This window comes from Plecotus auritus (assembly GCF_963455305.1).
Source record: "Plecotus auritus genome assembly, chromosome: 9".
In the NCBI taxonomy this organism is placed as follows: Eukaryota; Metazoa; Chordata; class Mammalia; order Chiroptera; family Vespertilionidae; genus Plecotus; species Plecotus auritus.
In genome coordinates, this window is record NC_137783.1 from 49,953,040 (window position 1) to 49,978,609 (window position 25,570).

The following is a 25,570-nucleotide window of genomic DNA, read 5'->3' on the forward strand; positions in this document are numbered from 1 at the left end:
AGGGGACGAAAAGAGAGCTCTGAGCTGAGGTGTAGGACTCGCACACTCCAGCCAGGCTGAGTGTCTCAAGCCCCCTGATGTTTACAAGTGTCAGACACAAACTTGTGACATATTTTCTTTTTTGGGAAGTCATTACTAAAGTCATTTTATTCCCTATGAGGGAGCAGGAAAATGAGTGATGATGATTGGAATCCTTTAGCTGGCACCGCTGTTTCCAGATAATTGCAGAGAGGGCAGACCTTATACATAGACTAAGTGTAGAAAGAGCACAGATGGGTCTGGAAACACCAAATTCTAACCCTAGGACTGCCATAAAGGTGTAGTGTGTGCAGATAACCTGAACAAGCCACTTAATTTCTCTGGGGATACATTCTTCACTTGTACAGTGAGGAAGATGGATTAGATAATTGTGTGATTCCTTCTGGCTCTGAAATTCTGTTGCACAAATGGATGGCTCAGGATCACTGTTGAGTCAGGACTTGCAGAGCCTGTGACCAGAGGTAATTATCTACCCTGCCAGAGCTTCACCCCCTGTCCTATCTGTGAGAAAGACCCTGGCCCATGTCCCTACTGCATCTGCCCTTTCATAGCCCACACTCTATATCTGTCCAGTCTTTTTCAGGTTAAACTGTGGAGTTCATGTTTTTAATACCTATTGGGATCTCTCTTCCAATGGACTCCTTTGAAGACCAAGTTGTAAAGTAGATAAAAATGGATTGGGAATGGGGGTATCTAGCTCCACCTGCTTTGCTGCCAGCAATGCTCAATGACACATCTTCACAGAGATTTATGAGATCCAGAAAACAGAGTTAAAACCACAGGGCTAGAGGAAGACAGCATTGAAGACCACTGACCAGGTGGTCCAAGGAAACATTTCAAAAGTATTATTTCATCATACTAGTTACTTCATTGCAGTGTTGTCAGCGCTACCATAAAGGTTTTTTTAAATGCAATAAGGACACATAGGAGGCAACTGAAGAAGCTGCTTGTATGGAGAGGAATCCAGAAAGGTAGTAGGAAAAACACTTGATCTGAAGAGGAGGAGGAGGATGCAAAGCAGAAAGGCACCCTGGAGCACAGGGGTGAGAAAGTGTGGGACCGGAAGGTTATTAGATATTTTCGGAGAATTGAGTTCAAGGCGAGCAAGCATTAGAAAATAAATCAAGAATCATTTTATGAAGTGTATTTTATGATTTGCAAAATTTGAAATATTGCTGTGGGTGTAAAATAGGAAGGGATTCTATATTTTACTACATTTTACAAGCATACTTCTGGCAGCAGCATTCCTGGGAGACCTGGGAATCAGACAGCAGAATTAGAAAAACTTGAGTAGAATTTGCAGAATCGGAGGACCCAGACTTGTACCTGGAGCATGGAGCCTGGGATAAGGAGATGTTAAGGAAGGTGAATGCACTTCTTAAGTACCAAAACCAACCAAAATGTTTTGAGTTTTATTGTTATTAGTTGGGTGTGTTTATTTTACAACTAGGGGCATGAAATTCGTGCACTGGAGCGGGAGGGTCTCTCAGCCCAGCCTGTGCCCTCTCACAGTCTGGGAGCCGGTGATCTATGCCCGGCCAGCAGAGGGAGGGCCCACCCAGGGAGGCCCCACCCACCCACCTCAGCGCTGCTGGCCAGATAGCCTGGGCCTCCCTCTTTGGGGCGATTGATCGTGGGGCTCCCCAATCGATCGCCCCAAAGAAGTAGGCCCTGCCCACCCAACCAGGGCTCCCGCGATGGATTGCCCCCACAGAGAGAGGCCCAGGCTACACTCTGCAGCGCCTCCGCCGGATAGCCTGGGCCTTCCTCTTTGTGGTGATAGATTGCGCCCACAGAGAGAAACCCTGCCCACCCTCTGCAGCCTGCCGTCTGTGGCCTGGGCCTCCCTCTGCGGGGCCATCATGGGGCGATGGCTGGGCCCCTGACCAATCGCATTGCACCTGCCTTGGCTGGCCTGGCGCCAGTGGGTGTCATAGGGTGGCAGTCCTGACTGTCATTCCGCTGTTCAGCAGTTCAGTCGATTTGCATATTACACTTTTATTATTATAGAAGGTTGTACTAACCACGTGCTTTCCAGAAGGAAACTTGTTTTAATGCTTATTTTTGTTGAACAAAATAATGAAAATTATAAAAGTAGATCCAAGGGCCTAATTAACAAAACAGAAGTGTCACAGAATAAACCTAAGGAATCTGCTTTTATACTACCACCAGGTCAAGTGATATAGCCCCAACTTTTGTTTTTAAAATTATGGCTCTTCGGTAGGATTTTTACTTCTTATTTGTCCTAATTAACAATAAAATAAATAATAAATGTTTTCATTAAAACTTTGAAAAATAGATCTTTAGCGTCATCTCGGAGCGCCAGCCGCCAGGCTAAATGTAATGGTGGCGTGCTGAGCCCGGCGGTGCCTGGCTACACTCATGGCTCTGCGGGTACTGACCCGTGCTATGGGCTCTCTGAGTCTGGCGCCCCTGGCTGCCGCTGCCCCCGGCCCGAGTATGCTCCCAACCGCACAGGTGACAAGCAATGCTCTCCAGCTGCCCTCTGCCTCGCTGTTGCTCCCCTGCCGCCCATTCCGTACCTCTGTGGCCCTTAGTGCCAAGTTAGTGTCCTGGAGAAGTCGTACCACGTATACCACTGCACCACTGAAAATGAGGAAATCTGAGGCCGAATCCGAGTGCATGGTATTGGTGGGGGTCACAAGCAGCGTCATCGCATGATTGACTTTCTTCAGTTCCGGCCGGAGCAGGAAACCAAGCCAGGACCCTTTGAGGAGAAGGTCATCCTCGCCGGCTTTGATCCCTGTAGGTCATAGCTCTGGTTGCTGGGGGTAACCGGAAACGCTGGATTGTTGCCACGGAAAACATGCAGGCTGGAGATATAATCCTTAATTCTGTCCACATAGGCCGCATGGCAGTTGCTCCTCGGGAAGGGGATGCACATCCTCCTGGGGCCTTGCCAGTGGGGACCCTCGTCAACAATGTGGAGAGTGAGCCAGACCGGGGGCCCAGTATATCCGAGCCACAGGGACGTGCAGTGTGCTGCTACGAAAGGTGAATGAGACAGCCATCATCCAGCTGCCTTCTAAGAGGCAGATGCAGGTGCTGGAAACGTGCATAGCAACAGGAGGCCGAGTATGCAACATTGATCATAACAAACGGGTCATTGGCAAGGCTGGGCGGAACCGCTGGCTGGGCAAGAGACCTAACAGCAGGCGATGGCAACGAAAGGGGGCCTGGGCTGGCAGAAAGATTCGGCCACTACCCCAATGAAGAGTTATGTGAAGCTGCCCTCAGCTGCTGCCCAAAGCTGATATCTCTGGACTGTAAGAAAATGACGCCCCATTAAAAAAACAAACACACACACACACACAAAACAAACCTGAAAAATATGTAAAATTATAAGGAATAAAAATAAACTTGTGATCTACCACCCAGTTATCAATACTTCTTAATGTTTTCTTCTTTCCTTTCTTCTACATTGACTGAAAGGCGGAACGACTGGTCGCTATGATGCTCACTGACCACCAGGGGGCACACACTCAATGCCCTGGTGGTCAGTGCGCTTCCACAGGGGGAGTGTTGCTCAGCGAGAAGCTGGGCTCATGGCTGGTGAGTGCAGCAGCGGTGGCGGGAGCCTCTCTTGCCTCCACAGCAGCACTAAGGATGTCTGACTGCTGGGTTAGGCCCGCTCCCAGGGAGCGGGCCTAACCCAGCAGTTGGACATTCCCCGAGGGCTCCCAGACTGCAAGAGGGTGCAGGCCAGGCTGAGCTCCCCCGCCCCACCCCCTCCCACCCCCGTGCACAAATCTCGTGCACCGGGCCTCTAGTATATATATGTGTGTGCGCCTATATTTAAAAAGAAAATTTAGATTATACTGCATATCTATTTTTTTTCTCACAATAGTATATCATGAGCATATTCTAATAATATTAAATACATTTCAAAAATGTGATTTATAATGGCTGTATTTAACCTTGTCTCTGTCATAGGATGTTTGATTAGCTTCTATTTTGCCATGTTTAGTGGTTTTCCCACAGAGGATAGGCTCAATATTCCCTTCTCCCCAATTGGTTCAGATGTCAAGATTTTGATGACACACATGCACCAAGAAAGATTGGAAACATTTATTTCTTACCTCATGAGACTTTCTGGGGAGAGCAGAGGAAAACCAAGCTGGTCTACTTTGCTTTAGTGAGGAAGGGGTGGCTTTGGCTTTTATTGTGGTCAGGTGTAGGCTGGTATAAGGGTTCCCATGTGCAGACTTTGAACTTCCCTGAAAGGGAAGGAGTACCCGAGCTTTTTTATTAACTTGCCTAGATGTGGGGCAAAAGAGAAGGGTGAAGGGTAGGGTCTGCAGTCAGCAGCCAGATGATGGAGTCAAATGATCTTACATTTTAGAATACTTCAAGGAATTCACTGAAAATCCACTAGCACTAATAAATGACTTAGCAAAATTGCAAGGTACAGATCAATAGTCAAAAAATCAATTGTATTTCTACACATTTACCATGAAAAGTCAAAAAATAAAGTTAAGAAAATAACTTAATTTACCATAGTATATATAAAGTATAAATTACTTAGGAATAAATTTAACAAAAGAAGTATAAAACATATACCTCCAAAACTTAAAACATTATTAAAAAATAAAGAAGAGCTAAATAGATAGACACCTATGTTCATGAATTGTAAGATTTAATATTAATAAAATGGCAATATCCCCCAAGTTGATCTATATATTAAACACAATCTCTATCAAAATTCCAGGTGGCTTTTTTTTTGTAGAAATTGACAAGCTGATGTTAAAATTCATAAGGAAATGCAAGAGATTCATAATAGGTGACACGATCTTGAAAAAGAAGACCAAGTTGGAGGACTCACACTTTCCAACTTCAAAACTTACTACAAAGCTACAGTAATGAAGAAAGTATGATATTGGCATAACAGTAAACATGCAAATCAATGAAATAGAGTTGGATGTCCAAAAAGTAACCCTTGTTTTTAAGGTCAATTGATTTTTAACAAGAGGCCAAGACATTTCAATGTGGAAAGAATAGTCTTTTCAACCTGGTGCTAGGACCACAGGATATCCACATAAAGAAGAATAAAGTTTGATGTCTTTCTTACAATATACACAAAAATTTACTCAAAATGGATTGTAGATCTAAATGTAAGGGCTAGAACTATAAAATTCTTGAAAGAAAATAAGGAGTTTCTCATGGCCTTGGGTTAGTAAAGCCTTCTTAGCTATGACACCAAAAACACAAGCAACAGAAGAAAAACTAATAATGCTCAATTAAATGGGAGGGTAGTAGAAACCATGATCTCCTCTAAATATATTTTGTATAGTGGTTATTACTTTCTGTAGGCCTTGTTTTAATCAATATTAGGATGTATTAACTATTTTAACCATGGGATGATCCCATTTTGTGTCCATGGGGTCCCATTTTTGTCAAGCTGATTGTAAGTGTCAAAGGTTTAGTTTTATTTCAGTTTGTTACTTGTTGGGTCAGAGAATCCATGTCCACTCTGGGATATGTTAAGGCAGTGGTAGGCAAACTCATTAGTCAACAGAGCCAAATATCAACAGTAGAATGATTGAAATTTCTTTTGAGAGCCGAAAACCGACTTCTGCGTATGGGCCACGAAGTTTCAATCGCACTGTACGTGCGCGCCCGCATGTGGTATTTTGTGGAAGAGCCACACTCAAGCGGCCAAAGAGCCGCACGTGGCTCCCGAGCCGCAGTTTGCCAACCACTGTGTTAAGGCAATGGTTGCAAAGACCATAGGGAATTTGCGCATGGCAGTCAGTGGTTCTGTGGGTAAGGTGAAGGATACCTGTATGTGGTATTTTACTTTGATAACTCCTGCAAGAATATGAAGCACCTTTAAATATAGTGAACCAACAGGTGCAACTATAATTTTAGCTCAATATCAGTTGAAGCCATAAATGTTTTATAGTTTAGGAAGCTCAACAGAGATAAAAGTTAATTCAGAACCTATGTTTTAAAGTCACAAAAGTCAGTTGACACCCTTTTTACTTGTCTATTGTTAATTTTTCAGTAAATTCTTTATTTCTAATTGGGTCAAATTGTGGACCTCCATTTCAGTTCTCACTGTCCAACACATTTTTATATATTGCTGGATATACTTTTTGGTATGTCCTGCTAAGATTTATATATGTGTGTTTTTTCCCCTTGAGAGTGCCAATTCAGTATCATCAGGGTTAAATGTAGGACACTGGCTTAAGTATGGTTTATATTGATAAACTATACATCTCAGTGTGACAAAACATAGAATCTTTGTTGTCAATTGTATAGTTTTCTGGTAGGGTAAAGATGTCCCCTGGCCCTTTAAAGGAGGATGGGAAAGCATTCAAGGCTGTTTTTTAAACAAGGATCTATGTGATAGATGGGTGTACTTTCCCTTTAATTCTATGGATCAGGTTTGGTTTGGGTGACAGAGGCATAGGCAGCAGTGGAAACATGTAAAGCCCCATAGAGCTTTAGTGAGTGATCTGTTTCTAGGACAGTGGACCTCAGCACATCATAAAGTGACTTCTTTACAGAAGCAGCACCCAAGGGGCCCAGGTACCGCACAGGGTATCAGTGTTGGTTTTTCCCTTGATTATAGAACAGGGTCCATGCCTGATTGAGAGACCAATCAATGATCTCAGGGTAACAGTTGTTTCCATGAACTTAGTATGAGTCACAGCTTATACTGGAATTGAGATACTAAATTTATTCTGAAGCACGAACAAAGGTCCAGACTGAGACACATGACCTAAGTCTACTTTAAGGAGCTCCCCAATCTCTACTCCTCTCCCTAAATGCCAACTGTGACTTAAGTTGGTTAAATCTATAAGGGAGGCTGAGTGGGACTTGGCAAATGCAGCGCAGAGGGCATGCCAGGCAGCAGGCTTCAAAAATGAACATGAGGCAGCAGACAGCAGGCTGCCGAGCCTGCTATCAAGCCAAAAGCAAATGAAGGCAGCTCCCCAGATGAGGGTGGTGATGGTGGTCATCATCTAGACCACCCTGCTCACAGGGTCATTTTGTCTTGTGGTTGCTCAGCAGAGGGTAGAACCCCCTCCCAAAGTTGGATCCCATTGTCAAGACTGATGACACCACATATGTACCAGGAGGTATGAAGATATTCATTACGCACATCATGAGGCTTTCTGGAACAGCAGGGCAAGCAGCCAAGCTGGTCCATTTGGCTTCAGTGAAGGAGCAAATGGCTTTGATTTTTATTGTGGTTGACAGTGGTGCCAGGGAGATGGTTTCTACATGTGGGCCAATGTTTGAACTTTTCCATTGGTGCCAAGGGAAGGAGCACCTGGAATTTCTTACCAACTTACCCTGACATGGGACACAATAGAGAGTGAAGGAATATGGCCTGCACGCTGTCAGTGGTCAAATAGCAAAAATAGTCAGACACTGTATTACACCATTATCAATAATGTTTTAATAACCATTCTGGTGCACACATATTTGTGGGACTCTGAAGAAATTGGCTTTCTAGAAAACTACAACTATGGAGACAGAGCTATTGTTCAAGCACACTTGAGTATTGACTACTCCCTCCGCTTGCTCAATAATCAGGAGAGTCCTACATCTGCAAAACTTCTTAAATGGAAGGGCAATACATTATTTTAACACATTCTTCTAGAATTACTATGCAATCTTTGAGTATAAAAGGGCAGGAGCATAGGAAAATTGAGCTTTGCAATACATTGCATGGACATATCTCAGGCTACTAGATATGCACCCTACAGGCTCTGAGATGTTCTATGCTGTGATGTGCTATACCTGCTCCTGTTGTGTGAGGAACCTCACTTATGATGGAATTTTTATCCTTGGTTTTTAAATTGGGGACTTAATATAATATTAAAATTTTCTGTGGAATGGTTTGTTCTTGGAACTCCATAGGCCACCTTTATTTAAGTTTACAATATCTCTGAATCCTTAAGTTAAAATATAGAAGATAAAGTGAAAGGTCAAATAATGTATCTACTAAAATTTTTTTGGAAACTTTTATTAGTTAAATGTCATTATTTGGGGGCAAATTTTATCTTGAATTTAGTGCCATCATTTTCACTAACGTAAGTGTTTAGATTATTTAAGATAATAAATGCATATTAGTGTGACAGATGAGACACCTTAAATACCCATCCTCTTTAAGATAGCTTATTTTTAAATATTTTTGTCAATACATTTATTTCTGGGTTAGCAAGAAATAGGAGAAATCACCAAAGAAGGAAAAAATCAAGAAAAACATTAAGTTGAAGTCAGTGAAGGAAGCAGGCATTTATTCGAAATCCAAACACTGGAATATGGAGGGAAAGCCTTGCGCTCACCACAATATGGGGAATGTGAACCCAACACTTTCTTGTTAAGTCTGGGTCCTTGAAGTTTAACTAAGTGTTCTGAGGTCTGTAGAACGATTTTTTTCTGGAAGAAAACATCCTTAACTCAGGTTGTCAAGAATTTTACGGGTTGAGAAAAGGCAAATATATGAACACACAACCAGAAATTATCAATCAAGGAAATCTTACTGAAGAGTAAGAGTTAATGAAAGAAACAAGTTAAACTCTCAAGGACATTAGATATTGGCATTATAATAATGTGAATATAAAACAAATTTGTATAAAATGATTAAAGAAAAAAGATGAAATGAAACAGAGAAAACAATAAGAGACTATGAAGAAAACTCAGTTGATTTGAAAACTAAATAAAATTTTCAATATAACAATTTTTTATAATCTTTCAGTATACTTGTTAAGTCTCTGGTAAGAATAGATTCAAAAATTGACTAGAATTATTAGTAAATTAATGAGTATATCTAAAGAAAGTATACAGACTGTAACACAGATGGAAGGTCTGTGAGAGGTTAGTGGCACGAAGGCTAGAATGAGGACCTTTTCCATTCAGCAAATCAAAGTTCCAGAAAAAGAGAATAGTGAAAAGACAGGAGAGGCAATACTTGAAGTAATGATAGCCCAGAATTCTTCAAAATGATGAAAGACACGTAAACATATAAGATGTACCTGGTATAGCAAGCAGAATAAATTTTTAAAAGTTGTGCCTAAACGAAAGTATTAAAACAGAAGAGTACCAAAGACAAAGAGAAGATTTCATAAAGAGCTAGAGAGAAAACAAAAATTCTCTACAAGAAATGAAAATTAGAGTGAAGACAGAAGGCAAACTTCTCAGCATTAAAAAGGAAGCTAAGAAGCAGTGTAAATTATATTTTGAGAATACTAATAGAAAATAAATACTAGCCTAGAATTGTGTTAGAAGTTAAACTATCTTTCAAAAATGAGTGTAAAATAAAGAAATATTGATATGGCCAAAGTGTGAAGAATTTACTATCCATATATTAAGTTAAAAGAACTTCTAAAGCATGTGCCTGGGGGAGGGAGGGAGATGGAAATAATCCTGGGAAGTGTTTGAAATGATGTAAAAGACTCATGTTAAATGTGAAAAATAGTGTGTATCTTAGAATTCATGAGCTAACACAGCCTAATACTATATAAAGCAAGTATTTATATCATAAGAAAGCAGTAGAAAAATATACATAATAGTCAAAGATTTCAAAACATTTTTCTCAATTTGTGATAGGTCATAATAGGCAAAATTAGTAAAGATATAGAAAATTAATACAATTAAGCTGATTTTAATGGACATGTATAGAATTGTGCATAATCAAAGAAGACTCATTCTTCTAAAGCATAGGGAACACTTTAAAAATTGACCATACTGAAAGCTATAAAAGCAGGTTTTAACAAATTTCATAAACTAGGTATCGACCACATGTTATTTGACCACAATATAATTTACATTTAGAAATTAATAATAACAAGTTAACTAGTAAAACATGTGTTTGGATTTTTAAAATAGTTATAACTCATGGCTGACAAAAATAATGGAAATTAAAAATTCCTAGAGCTGAATGAGAATAAAAATAAATATTTAATATAAATAAATATTTAATATATATAAATATCTATTATGTATTTAAGATACACAATATATATTTAATATAAATATATGTAGTGGCATGGATCATTTATAATGAAAACTGCTCATGGCATATTTTATTCTTAATGGTCAGAGGTTGAAGCATTTCTTTTAAAATCAAAAGGCTATTCAATGAAAAGTAAATTGTCCTCCCAAATCAGACTACCTTTCAGAGGCAACTACCATTCATATGAGTTTGAAGCTAGAGGAGGAAGAGAAACTTTTTGTATTGGTTTGGGTTGTTTTATAATTCTTTTTTTTCCTTTCCTGTTATTGTTGTTAATCCTCACCCAAGGATATTTCTTCCATTGATCTTTAGAGAGAGTGGAAGGGAAGGAGGGGAGAGAGAAAGAGAGAGACAGAAACATTGATGTAAGAGAGATACACTGAATGAATGGTTGCCTCCCGCATGCTCCTGGGCCAGGGCTGGGGATCGAACCTGCAACCCAGGTACGTGCCCTTGACCGGGAATCAAATCCATGATCCTTTGTGGTCAGCACCCATGGGCTGACACTTTAACCACTGAGCACACCAGTCAGGGCTGTTTTATATTTCTTTAAAGTGCTTGATACACATTGACATCTAGCCTTCCCAGAGAACTGTTCCGATTCAAACTTTCACCAACAGAGTGTGATAGGGTTCATTTTGCTACATGATCATAAGCACTGGAGAGTGTCATTTTAAAAATAATGAAACACCTGTTTTAAAAATATTTCTTTGATGTCTTGTATGGCTGAACATGCTCAGTAAGTTTATTAGCTATTTTTATTTTTATATTATAAACAATTGTTCTTATTTGCCCATTTCCCTGTGGAGATGTTAATTTTTATTTTTTAAAGAAATATCTACTACATTAGAAATAATAAACCTTTGTTATAGATGATGAAAAAAGATTTTCATTGGCCTGTAATTTGGGATTTACTTTTTTATGGTGTTTTTAGCATGCAGAGGCTTTTAACTTTTCACATGGCCACATCTGACAATATTTTTCTGTATTATTTCTTCCTTTGACTTTAAGCACATCCCCAGAGATTGCAGAGTCTCCAATCATTTTTTGTTGTTCTGATTGCATAGTCACTTTTCTTACATTTGTCTATTTACGTGGTTAGGATTACAAATTCATTTTGCCCTTTAACATTTAATAAACAGCACTTCACTTCCTCACTGATATAAAATGTCAACTTTATCATAGTCTAAATTCCTTTAATATATAATCTGCTTCTTTGCTTTTCTATTTTGTACCATTAATCTCCCTTTAAGTTTCTTTTTTACAAGTTCCAGGTTGTTTACTTATTGTAGCATTGTTATTTATGAGGTAATAATAAGTCTCATCACTCACTCCAATTCTTCTTTTTTCCCCTCCATTTTATTGGATAGTTTCTTTAAAAATTACAAACATTATGCATGCTCTTGTATTTCAAAATTATCTCAACTATTCTTTTTAAAAAATGTATTAACTAAGATGAAATGCAGAGTCACTTCCTGAAGTTGAAAACTGTAAACTTAACCAATCCTTTTGATATATTATTTTTAATTTCATTTGCTCCATAAACTTAGAGAGCTAAGGTAGGATTTTAAAGTAAAAACGCACCTATTACTTTGGAAAGGGGAAGGTAGAGAGGAAATAGTTACCCTCTGACATAATCAAAGTTTAAAAAAATTTGTCCAATTTTATTTATCGTGCATTATTTCTCCAAGCATCTCATCTACTCCAGCCAGGCAAGTCTTTTCATTACTCCTGCTTCAGGCCAGGCACATTTCAAATTCTAGGCCTTGCTGAGAATGTTCTTTGCCAGGGGTATTTTTTTCTCTTCTTTGTTATGTTTTATAATCTGTTTCCTTATGGAATCTTTCTTTTAAGGTCAAAGAGAATTAGGTGCAACATTGTTTAATATGCTTTATTTACTCTCTTAAATAATCAATAGAAAAAAATGTTTATGTCCAGTGAAATCAAAGCTGCTGGGGTCCCAGAACTCTCCCACATTACATAGATGGAAGTCCTCTATAACATGTAGTAAGAGCCTGCAAATGCTTTTCACTTAACTTTTACCCATTTGATTCCAACTCTTGACATCTATTCTAAGGATAGAGTTCTCCACTGAGAGGAAAACACAACATAGATTTTACTACAAGTTTTTGTTATAAGAAATGGATAGTAAAGCAAAGATGAAGTAAATAATAGTACATTGACTCTATAGAACATTGAGTGGCCATTAAAATGCTAATAGTAAATACAAGGAAGCCACATAGAAAAGCTTAAAGCTATGCTGAAGTGGCCTACAAAACATTGAATTCACTAGGGTTACAACTATGTATTCATGTTAAAAATATTGTAAGGAAACATAGACAATTCATAATAGGGAGTTAGAGCTATACAAATATGTCTTCTCTTACCAAATGTTCTGTGGATTTGTTTTATTGCTTTTATAATTAGAAGTTCTAAAATGTTTAAACTGTGTGGAACAGATCATAAACGCTATGGATATTGAAAGAAATCTTTGTGCTGGAGGAGCTGTATTAGTTATTTTTAATGTGCAAACTTTGTCCCCCTGAAGAAATTGTAAGGTCCTTTCATGACAGTAGAGACAATGATTTTTATTTATTCTTCATGCTCCACAATATCCTCAAGAAAGTATAACAGGAATAGTTGTCTTTTTTTGTTTGCTTTGCTTTTAATTGAAACCTTCACAAAATTTATTTCTTTTCCTCAAACTCAAGGTCAATAATGATAGATGCTTTTGGTAAGCAGCTTATTTGTGGAGTCCCACCTCCCAAAAAGACATTCATATCCTAACCTTGCCTATAGAGCTTATACTTATCCTTAGAACCGAAGTTCTTTGAAAATGTCACTAAGGCTGTATTTTGAATTTTCTACAACTTAGATTCATTTTATTTTAGTTATTCTCCAACTGATTCACAAACATATGCTGTTCAAGCACCATCGTTTTCAAGGTTTGCCTCTAAAAAGATCAGGCAAAGAACATGGCCCTGGTCCCTTAAAACGGATGTCCTGGAATTCTAGAAAGTCCCTCGGCTCCACATGAAAGTAAAAGTCAAGTGTGATAGAAGACCCCTATTGCTAAGAGTTTGCAGCTACACTTGTTTCCTACTGTATCCTAAGTGGAGATGTGATAGATGGTCGATAAATATTTGTTGAGTGGTTGAATGAATGAAACTGTGTGCTTAGGCTGAATTAATCAATCATTTTACAAATATTTATCGAGCTCCTGTGAGGTGCAAAGCCCATTGTTCTTATAACTGAAAACAACAACAACAACAAATCAGATGACGTTGACAGACCCCATCAGGATGGTGGCTACATCTAATGACCGTGAGGTTCCATCCAAGTGCATTTTCCTACCATTCATGTGCATTCCTTTCGACACTTACATGTCACATCCACAAGCCAAATAAAACTCCTCTGGCAGCCTTTTTCTGATGCAGGATGACCCCCGCCCCCCCCCCCCCCCCCCCCCGCTCCCCCGCCACACACACACACCCATCTCCCCAGAGGGCCTAAAAAGGAGGTGTATGCTGCTATTCTTAGTGCTGGTGACTCCTGGCTGGGAAGAGAGGACTCCAGATGGGGGCCTTTGTGGAGGGCTCCCTTTCATCCTTGGTTGTAAGCAGTCTGAGCAGTTACATTATAAACGAGTAATTTACAGCCTCCTCCCCAAATCCTCCTCTGTTGGCTCTTTCATAGACTTTGTTACCAAAGGTTACCAGTGTGCCTGGTGCTTTGATTTGTGTGGGCACTGCAGACCAGGGAAACGAGCTGTGGCCTTGAGCATCTGTGGGTTGGTTTTCATGGGTCCTGCAAATGGGTACCTGCCAGCGATCTTCCCCAGATGTCCTGACCATTGATTTTTATTTTTATGTTTTTGCTGCTCACTATTGCAGTTATTAGCCACAGTGAAGCCCGAGTGCTTAGCTCTCCAATTTAATTATTCATGTTATGAAGAGACATTTCCCTTGTGTGCTTTATTCTCTTCCAACCCCAGCCTGAGCACCCGGGGCCTCCTCCTTCCTTCTCCCCCACAAGTGCCTTGTGTGTCGAAGGGGCCTTTCACCAGGGCGCTCGCTCCGTTTAGGCCTTTAATATGCATTTTGTGTTCTGCCAAGGGGGTCAGGAGGGCATGTGGAGAAGCCAGATGGCTTACCTCTTCCCTCAGGAAACACGCCGCGATTCAGCTGGGCACCTTCCCAGCTCAAGGCAGGGGGAGAGGCCGCTGTTTCAGGGGGAGCTGGTTCCAGTGCCCGTCCCTGAGAGGCCAGCTCCAAGTCCCTCTTTTCTACTCCATTCGCGGGGGTTTCTGCCTGAAACAGCATTTTCGAAGAGATCAGAAAGGGGGTAGAAAGGGAGGATGGGAAAAGACAACCAGTTTAATTTATGGCCTTTGCCCAGACACAAGTTTTGTTCTTTTAATCCGACTGAAATAAGAAACCAGAAGCCACGGATGTAAAGACACTGGACAATGTCCGTGAAACCCTGAGCACCCTGAGGATGTATATTTTCCCCCGGTTTCTGGGTTTTCATGTTTATTCCCTGTTGCCGTTTCCCAACTCCAACTTTTGAAAAGCCAAGCAGTTTAACTGGCCAGGCCCAGGGAACTTATTTGTATGCAGCACAAATTTCAGAATCTGTTCTCAGCCTGTGCCGAGTGAAAAATGGCCTGCATTTCCTTGATAGCCCATGTGGTTGTAAAGAATAAATGGCTAATGAATTACAGATGAACATTGACGCAAATTAATCTTCCCGCTGTCCCTGGGTTATATGGCAGCCATTTAAAAGTTTAATCAATACACTAAAGTTGAAAACATGCAGGCACTGCAGTTGTTTGGATGTAATAAACATCAGAGGGAACCGGGAGGTTTGCACTCAGTCCATGTATCATAATGACAGCTATTTATGTTTAATGGACTAAATATTTTTTATTGGAAGGGAGCAAATGTCAGCTTAACTTTGTGAGCCCCACATTCAACTTTCCTTTGAGGTTGCTGAAAGACGGCTGACGTGTCATTGGAAATGAAATGTTAAGGGGGTGGGGGGAGCAGGTCGGAGACAAAACGAGAATAAAGAGTCATTTGGAGACGTGAGGGAGCGCTCACGTTCTGCAGCGATTCATTAAGGAGCACGTAACCTCTGCTATTCCTAATGTTGCTGTAAAATGGTTTACTAGGAACAACTTTAATGGTTATTAGGGCAAACAAGTGCCCGGATCTGTCCGATACCCCGTTCCTGCAGGCTTTTGTTTGAAAACGCTTTACCAGGTCATATTTGCTGGAGAGTTATAATTAGTCTTTCTTCTTAATGTGAGAAGTGGGGGAGAAGCAGCATGATGGCTCTCAGCCCTTGTACGCCATAGATCTTTCCTTTGGAATGGTGTCCAATGACTTTAAATAACCATGTGTTCTCTTTTGGAATCCTTATATCTTAATTACTTTTCAAGTCGATGTTTTGTAGCACTGCTGCGAGCCTGGTAGGACCATGGAGGCTAAATGAGAATGGACTTTGCCAGTAGCGGTGTCATCTCACCGCTGGACAGAAACAGGCTGGAATGAAAGGAGATAAATATTATCTGAACGACAAAGGCAAATATATACTGTTCAGCTTGGCATTTTCTTTTTTTTTTTTCTTTCTCCCAAAATAAAGCACAAATTATCTTAACCTGGTGGAGTACAGGATCTTGGAAAATGCCACACACTTTATCCAAATAATTAGAAATGTTTTAAGCAGTGGAGAACATGTTTTAATGTCCTTTGGCAACCAATTGTCTCAGGTCCTCTGCAGTTCCTAAAAGTCCTCACGTTTAATGGCAGAGCATTGAAGAAAACAGTTCAATAGATGTCAAGGTGGATGGCAGGATAAGGAAGTGAGGGCAATTAAAATATCTACAAATAGCATCTTCTTATACAATAAATGACAAGAACTTGTGTTCTAATGGGGCCTAAGATTCAGAAGAAATCAGCATTCTGTGGCATTAGATTAGTCAACCAAACTAATGGATTCTTTGGCCCTTTGTTGTCCCGGAGCAAAACGGGAAGAAATTTCTATTCTGAAGCCCAAAGCATCACTCACTTTTAACTCTGATGACACCAACCCATGGCTTCTCAGGCTCATACCCACTGCAGTCTCTGAACCCTTCTATATTGTCTTCCTAGTTCTTCTCTCTCTGGCAGATGATGGATTTATTTTTGTCTATGTGTTTATTTTTTGTCTCTACCTTGGTGGGGGACAGGTGGGCAGGAGGTGGGGAGGCAGAAACATGATGGCCTTCCTAGAATCCCGGGGCCTGGCCCACAGTAGATTCTTATAAACCACAGTTCAGTGAATTTCAGACTATGGTTTCTCATTGCCTTTAATAATCATAATTACAGCCATTTTTTGGGGGGATCACCTATGATGATTTCTAGGCACTGTGATAGTTGTTTTACAGATACTACTACACATGGTCTTAGTTTTAACCCTAGACAGTAAGAGTTATTATCCCCAGAGGCAAAAATGGAGGTCTATAGAGTTTAAGTCATAGTCACTGTTAGTATGTAGCCATTCTAGAATTTGAATCATGGCTGGTTTGTCTCCCTTTCCACTATGTAATACTCCCTCATGTTCTAGTGCCTCTTATGGTCGTTGATGGTTAAAATTCCACAAAGCGACCCCAATTTTTTATTCTAGTCCATAACCAGTCAGCTCTCCTTAACTGACTGCTAGTGAGAAAGGATTAGATTCATACTTTCTCACTTAAACCTGATGTCCTGAGACCTACCTATGAGGAACATGGAACCATTGACTCTACAAAAGTAGTTCTTGGATGTTTGGTGATGGATACTGACCCCCAGGTATGTGTCTCCCATGCTCTGGGGAGACACAGGGGCTCTGCAAAAGGTGGAGAAAGTGTAACAGAACAACATGTGTTCAGCTGCAAGCAACAGAATTCTAAAATATTGTGACCTAAATGTGTTTATTTTTCTCACTTCAAAGTAAGTGTGGAGATAGGCAATCCAGAGCTGTTACAGTGGCTAAGGAGCAGGCCAATAAATACCTAGGCTTTTTCTGTCTTTTAGTCCCATTCTCCTTATCACATGAATTTCATCTTCATGTTCTCAAAATTGCAGCTACTATGCATCACATCTTTTCAGCAATCTGGGTAGGGGTGAAGAGGGACAGTTTTTTCTTTGCAAAGCATTCACTCTTTTAATTTTTTAAAAAAAATTTTGTGGGTGGACAACTTTCTAAAGATGTCTGCCTATGTCTGTTTCTCATTGTCCAGACCATGTCACTGGGAGGTTGCAAAGTCAAGTATCTTAGAGTTCCTGGTCTTATAACAGAGGAAAGCAGGAAAAAAGAGAGCCAGTCCATAGTGGCTGCTACATAAGAGAAATCATTTTTTTGTGTGTGTTCCTACAAAAGACTTGAAATTTTGCTAGATGCCATATGTACAGCACTTTATCTTTACCACCTTGTTACAGAAAAATGTTTATTCCCATTACACTAGGAAGTGGTAGAGTGGGGATTTGAAACTACACTTGCCTGAATCCACTGTCTAAACCTCTTCTCTAATGCCATGTTTCTACCTGCCATTTTTATTTCTTAGCAAAGGTTGGTAGGTCCACTCCTAATCATTCCAGCTCATGGTAAGTTCATTTAACACTTTAGTATATCTCTTTGACAGTTGAATAGGCACTGCCATATGCCATTTTCTATCCTTTTGTATTCAACCATGGAAATCTATCCTAATATATAAAAAGCCAGGGGCCATCACAACTGAAACAACTGGATGGATGACTGAACAGCAGGCTGTGTGCAGTGACAAGGCTGGCAGGGGGGTTAGTGAGGGACGACCAATGACTGAACAGCAGGCTGCATGAGGTGGCCAGGCCAGCAAGGGGGGGCAGTTGGTGGCAACAAGGCCAGCAGGGGGGCAGTTGGGGGCAGCCAGGCTGGCAGGGGGGGGCAGTTGGGGGCAATCAGGTCGGCAGGGGGGGCAGTTGAGGTCAACCAGGCCAGCGGGGGGGAGGGGGGGCAGTAAGGGCGATTAGGCCAGCAGGCAGTGGTGGTTAGGGGTGATCAGGCTGACGAGGGGGGGGGGAGTTAAGGGCATCATGCAGGTAGGCAGGTGAGCAGTTAGGAGCCAGTGGTCTCAGATTGCCAGTGGTCTCCAGGATTGGGCCTAAACCAGCAGTTGGACATCCCCTGAGGGGTCCTGGATTGGAGAGAGTGCAGGCTGGGCTGAGGGGACTCCACCCCCATGTAAGAATTTCGTACACTGGGCCTCTAGTATGTATATGTATGTGTGTGTATATCTATATCTATATATCTCTATCTATCTACATATAGAGAGATAGATAGAGATATATAGATATATATATAGATACACACACACACACACACACACACACACACACACACATATAAGCGTAAGCAACTGAATGACCTGTTGACCGGTTTATATGATGCATGCTGACCACCAGGGGGCAGACGCTCAATGCAGGAGCTGCCCCCTGGTGGTCAGTGTGCTCCCACAGCCAATCTCCCACAGTCCCTCCCCCTGGCCAGCTCCCCCCCCCCCGATTGGCCCTGGTGGGGGGCCGGCCAACCAACCTCCTGCAGCCCCTCCGCCCCAGGCACACCCCCACCTTGCCTCCCCCCAACCAGTCCCAATTACCAACCAGGCCGAGGCATCCCATCTGTGGACGAATTTGTGCACCGGGCCTCTAGTTTCTATATAAAGTGGCTAAGATGGTGGGCTCAGGAGTCTGTTTAGAATCTTATCCTGGCTCTATCAGTTGCTACCACTAGAAGTGTAGACACATTGCATAACGTGTCTACTTCAGTTTCCTTGTCCAAAAATTTAAAACAATAATATCTACAGCAGGAGTGTTTTTAGAGGATTAAGTGTTTAGAACAGTGCCTGGCTCTCAGTAAACATTGATTATTACTAGCACCATTTTTGTCCACTTTTACTGTGTTTTATTGCACCGACATGACCACACTAATCTTTGGGAGGGCAGGGCCATGTTTTTTTTTCACCTCCTGGTATTCCCCATAATACTGCACATGCTCATTAGAGATATTGAGTAAAAACTCATTCAAGAGTCACACTGCATGGGTTCAAGAGTCCTTGTTCCATCGAAGTAACATCTCTTTGCCTCAGCTTCAAAATCCTAAAATGGGGAGACTCCGCAATTGGTGAAGATTGAGACAATGCACTTAATGTTTTTAGAATAGTGTGTAATAAATAGAAAAGGCTCAGTGATAACTATCGTTATTAATAAATCAGAGATCACCAATAAGCAAACAATAAAACTCCATGGATTATAATATAATTATTAGTAATTCAAAGTCAACTTTCTTTAGGCCATCTCAGGTGCACTATTATTAAGAATCACCACCACATATTTCTGGTGAAGCCATATTGAGTATGTCCTCTGACTCAGGGCATATGGTAGATGTTTGAGATACAAAGATGCATAAAATACTGAAGGACACACAAGTGATAATGGACATGAGCAATCAAAATCAGACACTTGAAAAGTAAAACACCCCTGGGATATGATTTTTCCATTTATTAAGCTAGATAAGTTGATCAAATAACCATACTTGGTACTCTTGAGTGGATTGGGTCTATGGTGACATGTTTTCGGAAAGCATTTTGACTCTATGCATGAGGCTACAAAATATTTAGATCCGTCGACCTAATAATGCTACACTTATAATCTGTCCAAAGGAAAGAATCTGAAATGTATAAACAAAGCAACTTTATGCATTAAAATGTTCACTGTAGTAATGTTTGCAACATCAAAACACAGAAAACAGTATCCAACTAGATAGGAATGCTAAGTGAATTAGGGCACATCCACAGAATGCAATGTTATGAGGCATTCAAGTGATGTTTAAAATAATATTTAATCTGATAGGCAAATATTTATGCAATAAAATTGAAGAAAGATATATATGAACTCATATTATGACATTTGGAAAGAAAAAAAAGACTTAAAAATCAAAATGTTAACTGTAGTTAGCCCTGGACAGTGAAGTTATATATGATTTTTATTTACTTTTCTTTGTACTTTATCTTTTTTTACAATGAGCACATAGATATAATTTAAAAATATTTAAAATAACCCCCAAGCAACAATATGGTCTTTATGAAAATAGTTCTAGAAGAAATAGTAATGCTAGTAAGAAAAAGGATTGCATGAGTTAGGAATTGCGCTCAGTTGCAGCTAACCAACACTCCTAAGAGCAGTAGCTTTAATAAGATACTCCCGTATAACATGAACCACAGACATAGGTTGTCCTTAGCTGGTATGCCGTCATCAGGAAGCCAGGATTCTTTTATTTTTGTCCTATTTTTCAACAGACTAGTTCCTGTCCCAAGGGTTGATGTCATAATAGTGTTGCTACAGCACCAGCCCTTATTTCCATGTTCCAAGTAGCAGGAAGGAAGAAAAGCCAAGGTCAGAAGGTTATTCCTCCAAGAAAAGCAATGTTTTTTTTTTGTTGTTGTTTTTTTAACAAGGAGCCACTTTCCAACATTCCTTATGTGTGGCAACTTTCGATGACATATTACTATGCTCAATAGCATAGGATGTCCGTGTATAAGATAAAAGGGGAATAGGGATGCTGGTAGCTGACACTACTTTTTTATTTTAATTTCAACTCTGCCATTCAATAGCAGTTGACTTTAACAGAGTCCATGAGTGACACCAAGGAAGCCTCAGAAAACTTTTCAGTATTGTGCCACATGCAAGTATTATCATCAGCTGTGCTTGGTACACTAGAGGAATCCTATTTGCCATTCCAAGCCTCTGGTATTCCTTGTACTTTTTCTCTCTCCCCTTTAAAATAGACATAATGAAATTTTCACTGATTTTTAAGATTGTTGTGAGGATAATGTGATTTTATTGTTGTGAAATTCTTTGTAAAGAGGCTAACAGTATTCAGATATAATTTTTATAAAGAATAACTAATATGAATTGAGTGCTCACTACATGTTAGCCACTATTGAGCTCTTTATATGTAAATCTAATTTAATCACTAGAACCGTAGTTTGCAAACTGTGACTCAGGAGCCACATGCGGCTCTTTGGCCCCTTAAGTGTGACTCTTCCACGAAATACCACGGCCTGGGCAAGTCTATTTTGAAGAAGTGGCGTTAGAAGAAGTTTAAGTTTAAAAAATTTGGCTCTCAAAAGAAATTTCAATTGTTGTACTGTTGATATTTGTCTCTGTTGACGAATAAATTTGGACCACTGCACTAGAGGCCCGGTGCATGAAACTCATGTACAGGTAGGTTTCCTAGGCCTGGCCGGTGATCAGGACTGATCTGTGGGGCAACTGGCGGGCAATCAGGGGGCCCCTGCTGGCACCTGCCTTGACTTGCTTGGGGCCTGCGGGCTGGAGTCAGCTCCTGCATTGAGGGTCTGCCCCCTGGTGGTCAGTGCACGTCATAGTGACCAGTTGTTCTGCTGTTTGGTCAATTTGCATATTACCCTTTTATTATATAGGATTATTATATAGGATTTTCAGTTAAAGGCACCTTATTACAGTTATTTACTTTAAATTTTGTATACTTGCTTATTGCCTGTCTTCCACCATTATATTGTGGTGTCCATGAGCTGAGATGTTATCCACTGCTGTATCTCCATCTATGAGAACACTGACTGGCACATAGTAGGATCACAGTAAATAGTTGTGTAATAGAACAAGGCATGACTCAATAACTGATTAAACATATACTGTTACCAATCAGATATGTTGTAAGGGGAGAATGAAAGAAGGATAGAGCCTGGCCAGCATGGCTCAGTGGTTGAGCATTGACTTATGACCCAGAAGCCCCTGGTTCGATTCCCGCTTGGGGCACATGCCCTGGTGTGGGGAGTGCAAGAAGCAGCTGATCAATGATTCTCATCTTTGATGTTTCTATCTCTCTCCCTCTCCCTTCCTCTCTGAAATCAATAAAAAAAAAAAGAAAGAAAGGATGGATTGTATATGTGGAATGTGTGAGTGTGTGTGTGTGTGTGTGTGTGTGTGTGTGTGTGTGTGTGTGTGTGTGTGTGTGTGTGTGTGTAGGAGGAAAACACAGAGTGATAGGATTGGAGTGGGAGGGACTCATAATTATTTTGTTTTGAACAACAGAGCGCTGTTTGTGAAAACACATAGGCCTGAAAGGCTGTCAGTCAGTGCTCGTTTAATATGCTTAAATAGGGCATTGAATGGAATCAAGGGAAGAGAAGGCAAAGAAAGTTAACACAGATTTGAAAGTTATTCCTGGGGTTACTAATCTACAATTACAATTACAATTGCAATTGCAATATCCCAAGATAACAAGCCTTTTCTTCTGAAGTCATTACTGTGAAAAATTTCAAACCTACAGAAGAGTCAAAATAATGGTATATTGAATATATATATGTATATTTTTACTAACGTTACTGTCAATATATTACTACATTTACTCTATATATGTATGTCTATGAGTCTGATTATGTATACACATTTTCATAAGACATTTAAGTAAATTACAAATGTCATCACACTCCATTTCTAAATACTTCAGCATGCATCTCCCAAGAACCTTTTCTTACAAAGCAACAAAAATGTTAAGAAAATTATAATAAAAGGCTAGGCTAATATGCAAATAGACTAAACGGCAGAACAACTGAACAACCGAAAAACCAGTCACTATGATGTGCAATGATCACCAGGGGGGCATGTGCGGAACATGGCAGGTGTCAGCAGCAGGTGGCAAAGTGCGGAACCTGGGGGGGCGTCAGCTGTGGTGGGATGGTGGAGCAGGTGAGTGGGGGCTCTAGACCAAGGCAGGGTGCCAGTTGCTTTCATCGGGGTGAGCTTCTGGTGGTTACTGAAAATTCTTTGCTCCTGCATGCCACGGTCCCACCAGTGCTTGCACCTGCTGCTGGCACCGGCCCTGCTTGCACCTGCTGCTGGCACTGGAGCTGCTGCTCGCACCCGCTGCCAGTCCCGATTGCTGAGTACCATCAGCGGGTGCAAGCAGTGGGTGCCAGCCCCGATCGCCCCTCAGGGATTCTCCACCTCCCCCTGCTCCTGAGGGGTGATCAGGGCAGCAGCCTCCCACTGACGGCACCAGCCCCGCTCACACCCACTGCTGGCACCAGTCCCAATTGCTCCGCATCATCAGCAGGTGCGAGTGGGGCCAGCGCAGTCAGTGCATGGGAGCGGCGGCAGCAGGAGTGGTGCTGCTGGCAGACAGGGGACTGGGAGCCATGGCAGGAGGGGCCAGGCAGGGGCGCAGAGGATGGGCCAAGACCCGCCCCTGTGCCCACTGCAGCCTTGCAGCCCACAGTTCCTTTCAAGCTGCATGAGTTAGTGCACTGGGCCCCTAGTTACCTAATATATAGTCCTTAGTTAAATTTTCTATAACTGCCTGTTGTCTTTTTGTTTTAATCTAGTATTCAATTAAAGTTGGCATACTAGTCCAGTGGTTTCAAGGGTGACTCCAACCAACAGCATTGGGATCACTAGGGAACTTGTCAGATGTGAACATTCCAGAGCCCTGCCCCAATGAGAAACTCTAGAGGCGGACCATGTTGCAATCTGTGTTGCAACAGGCACTCCCAGTGACTCTGGGGTATATGAAAACTGAAGAACTGTTGATCCCGAACATGCCTACCACCTTTTCAGCTTTTCATGACATGTAGATTTATCAAAAGCCCAAGTCAATTTCTTCATAAAATGTCCTACATTCCAGATTTTTCAGATAGCTCCCTCATAATTTGATTCAGGTTCAAAATTTTTGCAAGTGTAGTTGATGTTAGGTACATTTCATTATGTCGAGAGACACTTGATACTTAATGGTCTTTTCCATAGCAATGCTAAGATGAATCATTTTATTTATGTGGTTACCACCACATTATGTTCCATTTACAATTAATAAGTAGTCTAAACAGTGGCAATCTAAGGCTTTGTGAATATTTTCTTCCATAATAATCTTTAACCTAATAGTTGTAGCAACCATTGTAAATACTTGAATGAATCACTATATTGGTGTATGGGTGATTTTTCTAACTTTATCACTTTTTTTCTACATTAATTAGCTGGCATTCTTTAAATAAGAGCTTTTTATTTTTCCTTTGTATTTATTTGCTTATGTGTTTAAGTATCATTATCAACTCATAGTCTTTAACTCAATGTGGAAAATCATTTACTATTGTTATTATGTTTGATATTCAAATAGTACCAGAGAGAGTTTCTTTAGACCACCCTTTGAATTTGTTCCCTGTTTTGTGGTGCAAGAAGTTCTAGGCTCACTTTGTATGATTCCTGCCCACAACCTGAAATAGCCATTTTCTCAAGGAGCCAGGGTCATTTTTAGTAGAAAATATTTTTATAAACCAGTACCTGCATGCTAGATGTTCTACACACATGTGCACATGTGGGCACACATACACTCACACATGTATAATTTTTAATAATAATTTGGTATGGATCCCTCCAATTTAAATGAGCAGAGTCATCATCATAACATCACCATCATCATCATAATCAATGTCATCTTCTTCATTAGTATTCTATAGCTGCCATAATGAATTACCACAAACTGGCTTAGAACAGCACAAATTTATTACCTTATGGTTCTGTAGGTCACTTTAACTCAGGTCTTCATTGAGGTAAAATCCAGGTGTCGGAAGGGTGTGTTCCTTTCTGGAGACCATCGGGAAAATCCATTTTCTTGTGTCTTCCAGCTTCTGAAGGCCTCCCATACTCTTTGGCTCCTGGCCTCTTCTTCCACCATCAGAGCTAATGTCACTGCATCAACCTGATCACTCTTCCATGGACCATCTCCCTCTCTGATCAAGCCTTCAAGGCTTCTCATCATGTAAGGACTCAGATGATTAGATTGAGCCCACCCAAATAATCCAAAGTAATGTCTCCATCCAGACCTCAATATCCTTACTCACTCTGCAGAGTCCCCTTTGCCACATAAGGTAGCATATTCACAGGTTCCAAGGACTGGAGTGTGGACATCCTGGGGACCATTGTTCTGACTACCACGTCTTTTCTCATTCTTTGTTTGACTTCTGTCCTCACACTGTGAAAACCTTGACTTCCAACAGCTTCTAAATATTTACACATTTCCTCTATCCTACAATATACGCTATATAACTTGAGAATTATAACGGTAATAACACTAATGACTATAAGCCTGATAAGTAGCTCTCAAGATTTCTTTGCTGTTTTTTTTGTTTGTTTGTTTGTTTGTTTGTACCCATTATATCTCACTCAAGTGTATGGTTGAACTACTATGTTCCAAAATTACTTTATTTGTGTCAATGTGCTATCTATTTTATTGCAATTAGATAAAATATTCCAGATTTATTTAGTTTTATAGTTTGCTTTTTCATTCTTTTATTTTTTTTAATAAGTTTTTATTGATTTTAGAGAGAGGAAGGGAGAAGGAGAGAGAAATAGAAACATCTATCAATAATGAGAATCATTGATTGGCTGCCTCCTGCACACCCCCTATTGGGGATCAAGCCTGCAACCCGGGCATGTGGGCTGACCT

At 40.7% G+C, this 25,570-nt stretch overlaps 1 protein-coding gene and 1 pseudogene across 3 annotated transcripts in view; both read left to right on the top strand.

The window, feature by feature from the left end:
• The window catches only part of LRMDA (leucine rich melanocyte differentiation associated), a 1,091,841-nt gene that overhangs the window by 1,034,254 nt on the left and 32,017 nt on the right, over window positions 1-25,570 (top strand). The gene's annotated exons all lie outside the window — the stretch shown is intronic.
• Window positions 2,422-3,314, top strand: LOC308258209 (large ribosomal subunit protein uL2m-like; annotated as a pseudogene). The gene has a single exon. The product of its transcript is annotated as a large ribosomal subunit protein uL2m-like (transcript).